The sequence below is a fragment of the Penaeus chinensis genome, chromosome 16, assembly GCF_019202785.1.
Source record: "Penaeus chinensis breed Huanghai No. 1 chromosome 16, ASM1920278v2, whole genome shotgun sequence".
Lineage (NCBI taxonomy): Eukaryota > Metazoa > Arthropoda > Malacostraca > Decapoda > Penaeidae > Penaeus > Penaeus chinensis.
In genome coordinates, this window is record NC_061834.1 from 37,342,009 (window position 1) to 37,347,008 (window position 5,000).

Sequence of the window (5,000 nt, forward strand, 5' to 3'; positions counted from 1 at the left end):
AGAGAGAGGAGAGAGACAAGAGAGAGAGAGAGAGCAAAGAGAGAGAGAGAGAGAGACAAAGAGAGAGAGAGAGAGAGACAAAGAGAGAGAGAGAGAGAGAAAATAAGAGAGAGAGAGAGAGAAAATAAGAGAGAGGGAGAGAGAAAATAAGAGAGAGAGAGAGAGAAAATAAGAGAGAGAGGGAAAATAAGAGAGAGAGAGAGAAAATAAGAGAGAGAGGGAAAATAAGAGAGAGAGAGAAAATAAGAGAGAGAGAGAGAAAATAAGAGAGAGAGAGAGAGAGAGAGAGAGAGAGAGAGAGAGAGAGAGAGAGAGAGAGAGAGAGAGAGAGAGAGAGAGAGAGAGAGAGAGAGAGAGAGAGAGAGAGAGAGAAAATAAGAGAGAGAAAATAAGAGAGAGAGAAATTAAGAGAGATAAAATAAGAGAGAGAAAATAAGAGAGAGAGAGAGAAAGAGAAAATAAGAGAGAGAGGGAGAAAATAAGAGAGAGAGGGAGAAAATAAGAGAGAGAGAGGGAGAAAATAAGAGAGAGAGAGAGAAAATAAGAGAGAGAGAAAATAAGAGAGAGAGAGAGAGAGAGAATAAGAGAGAGAGAAAATAAGAGGGAGAGAAAATAAGAGAGAGAGAGAGAGAGAATTTGGTTTGATAATATTTATTTATAGAACAGTGTACATGCCCTGCAAAAAGCCAGGGTTAGATACCAAAGCATCTATCCAAACTGGCTGTGCTTCTATTTTTGTAGAGGGCCATCAGTCAAACAGTGTTACATACATGCCTGAAGGGCTGTGTTATTATCAATGTATTAAAATATCATCTGGCTGGTAAAAAAAACTTTTATATCACTAATCATGTCAAAGACAAGACCAGTGTCTATAATAAAGTTAATACAATCAACAAATGCTAATCTGTGAACAGTACTATTTGATTGATAGGATGTAGTCTTTATGCAACAGAGTAAGTAATGAGTGAGATTATGTGCTTTGGGTGCCTTGCACAGTTTGAAGTGGTGATATGAAACAGGTTTTGCACCCAAAACTTCATCCTGTACATATTGCATAGTGAACTGATATCCTATGCATAGCCTAGTTAATGTAACCTGTTGTGTCCTAGACAGTCCGTGATAGACTTTGTCTAAATTTGATGTCCCAGCAATACTCTCACATAATGCCAGATACTACCATGTCCGTCTTTTTTCATCTTTTCAGTGGTCCATACCTGACCCTCATAATCTCTTAAGACAGTTGATGACTCGTTTTTTCATTTGATTGAGATAGTGGTATTACATAATATGGATCTTCATGTGAAAGTGCTAACCTGGCTAATTGATCAGCCCTGTCACATGATATTCCTATATGAGAGGGTATCCAGTATAGTGACACTTGAGTACCCCGTTCTGATAGTTTAGAAATTTGGTGAAGGATATTCCTAGTTACCATGTTTTCTGGATTAAATGCAGTAAGCCAGTGAGAGAGTGCCTTGGCTGTCTGTAAAGACAGCCAGGTGTCGCTGCTGCTCACTACCTTTCTTAATGGCATGATATATAGCTACTGACTCAGTATCAGTTGTGCTTGTCCAGTTGGAAATGCACACACTTTCTTCAAGATCTAGATCAGGAATTAGCACACCAATTCCTGTTGTTCCATGAGGATCAGTGGAGGCATCACAGTTGATCGCAAGTGGGGGCCTAACATGAGATGGATGTAAAATGCCATCTCTATATTTCAAGCAGTGAGCTTTTAGTTCCATTTTTGAAGCCATAGATTTAGACCCAATTAGTTTATCAATAAGCATGTACATGAGTTCTGTGCCAAGGAGCAGCAATTACTGTATCTGGAATATTAATAGCTTCATTGTTCCATACATTGAAGAACATGATAGTATGAGCAGTTTTAGTTTTCCATTCTAAGTTGGACTGTATGAGATTGGAGTATCAAGGCCGGGCATGCCTAACTCTATAATTTATCTCCTTTGATAGGATATTGGAGATTTGTGGTCTGGGTTGAAGCTGCTGGAGTCTGATGCCAAGTATGGTGTTAACTTGGATGACACGACTGTGAATAGAGGGGAGGTCTAACACTTTCCTCATGACAAGAACTTTAGCAGTCATTGGGCATCCAAGTATAATTCTCATGGCCTTGTTCTGTAAAACTTCAAGGGGTTTGAGGGCACTCGGTGGCAACATACGAAGAACTGGGCATGCATAGTCTATCATGGACCTAACAAGGGACTAACCTTAGGACTCTCAGGGAGGCACCTACATATCTGTTACTTACGTAATGCAATGGTCTTAAACGCTCAAGGCAACGTTCCTTGATGTTTTGAACAATATCTTTGGCAAAGCGTGAGTTGTGGGACATGAGGTGGGGAGCAGTCACCATAATACCAAGATATTTGTAAGTGTCAGTTCTTGCAATAGTTTGTCACCTACCCTTGGAATGTAAGGTAGTTTACAAGATCTGGATATATGCTTAGTTTTGATTGGGTTGATTATGAGACCAAAGAAGGCACACTTTTTGCTGAATCTCTGTAGAACATAATACCCCCTTTCAAATACCTGAATAAGAATGTCATCAGCATAGGATGTGATGCTGCATAGGTTTCCTAACTCATCATTGAGCTTGCAAAGAGAGTGCATAAGTATATTAAACAGCGTAGGGGACAATACTCCCCCTTGTGGAGTGCCTAATTCCAATTCGCCATAAGAACTATAGATGTCTTGATACCACACTTTTGCTCTTCTCAAAGATAGATAATCCTACATCCATAGCAGAAGCTTGCCCTTAACTCCTAAGAGTTAGTTCATGGAGGATTGCAGTAGGGGAGGCTCTGTCGAATGCTCCCTTAAAATCTATGAAGTAAGAAGACTGTGCATTACGTCCATTTAGGTACTGTGCTAGACACATTTGTGTTCCTCTTCCTTTTTGAAAGACAGATGGATCATATCTTTGATCTGGTAGAGTAAAATAGTAAGGAGAATTCTTTCACAGGTTTTAGACAGGCAGGACGTCAGAGAAATTGGCCTATATTCATCAGGCTGTCCTGGTTTTGGAATGGGAATGATGGTTGCCTGTTTCCAAGTGGTAGGCAAGATGCCTTCCGTGTTGCTATTGTTTATAACATTATAGTAGTTATAATGTTTATAATAAAAATAACACCATCGATATTCACAGCACTACTAATAAATAGGTTTTTCCCGCCAATTCAAATCAGGTAAGGTCACAAGGTCTATTAATTGACTTCTTTTGTGGCTAAGCACTAGCAGAGCCCTCTTTGTGTAGAGGCATTTCACAAAAATATAGAAAATGAGCACCAAATTTTCCCCATTTTCTCCGGGGGCATTGGGTTAAGCACAATAAATACCCATAGGTGTATGCCCAGTCACAGCAACTTAGATTGTTGAATATATTCTATGATGTGAATTCCGGGATATTAGTCTCTGACAAATGCATCCATACTGTAAAGAATGACTGTTTGCTGTATCAGTTTCAGAAAGGTTAAGTAAATAAGTATTCAGTGTGCCCAGGGTTCTGATATAGTATGTACGCATTGATAAACCATGGAGATTTATCTTCAAATAAGGAATCAATCCAAGTTCCATCTAGTCAGTATATGCATGGAGTATATTTGCCAAAGTGTTTGTAGAAACAACTTCAATCACTGTGCATGTACATCATACAGGTGAGTAAACTGTAAGACTACCAATTATCAACGCATTCTTTTTTCAACTGCACAGAAATCAACTGATTTTATGACTTTTAGAAACTGTAGTTATCTATGCGTTCCCTAAGCATGATTTATCTGAAAGTGGTGGGTAATGACTCAGTATCTTAGGGTTTACACTGAAAAAGAGCATCAGATTCTGTCAATTCAGTGGACGGTTATAGTATACAAAAGAACCGCACCAACCAGGAGAAAATTTAAGATCACAGCGTTGTAGGCAATGAAAAACTACATTGACTGATATCAAAATTAACTTGCAGAAGCCCACCAATTCCAGTTAAACAACAAGAATGTATCGCAGTGAATGCCGCGCTGCAGCTAAGTCCACTCGGCGTTGACGCGGTTAAGTCCATACATGACCTAATGTTTACTAAGTTCTCAGTGGAGCCGCCAATAGGGAAATACGGCAAACGGGTGTGGGTCCGGGGGCAGACCCTCGATAAGGAAATACAGCGATCGGGTAGGGTAGGGTAGGGTAGGGTAAGGTAAGGTAAGGTAAGGTAAGGTAAGGTAAGGTAAGGTAAGGTAAGGTAAGGTAAGGTAAGGTAAGGTAAGGTAAGGTAAGGTAAGGTAAGGTAAGGTAAGGTAAGGTAAGGTAAGGTAGGGTAAGGTAAGGTAAGGTAAGGTAAGGTAAGGTAAGGTAAGGTAAGGTAAGGTAAGGTAGGGTAGGGTAGGGTAGGGTAGGGTAGGGTAGGGTAGGGTAGGTTAGGTTAGGTTAGGTTAGGTTAGGACCATCAGAAGGGGGCAAGTAGGGTGATCGGAAGGGGGTCCCAGGGCAGTTAGGGAAACATGGCAATCGGGAGGGTGGGGGGGGGGGCTTTTTTTTCGGTGGTCTTGTAAATTGTGCATTTAGAATATGCTTGTTTGTTTGTTCGAGCCCATAACGCCGATTCGAATCTACTGCTTTCTCTATCATTTAAATTACGATTCTTGGCTCGGATTGTTGGCTGGAGTTCGGGACTTTGTCTCTGACGGGTGCGGTCCTTTTATAAACATTTACCTAGTGGACTTCATAGAAAGAAATCATTAAGTTTGTTTTAAAAATGAACTCCCACTATCAACTCATTAATGACCTTCAGGTTCAATTATGTCAAAATTCCATCTACTGTCTACCTCATACCAAGTTTTTCCAAAACTGTACTTTTATCCTGTATTTTAAAAGAGAAAATCTTTTTGAAGAAGAGAAAACCTGCTACAAATACAAACTGCTTGCATGCCCAGAGCTTAACAAGAATAGAAGTCAATCCCTAATTGAAACAACAAGTGGCTTGATAACTGCCA

General features: G+C 40.0%; 1 protein-coding gene across 2 annotated transcripts in view; it reads right to left on the reverse strand.

Moving 5' to 3' along the window:
• Positions 1-5,000, reverse strand: part of LOC125033561 (proteasome activator complex subunit 3-like) — a 15,004-nt gene that overhangs the window by 9,119 nt on the left and 885 nt on the right. The window lies entirely within an intron of this gene.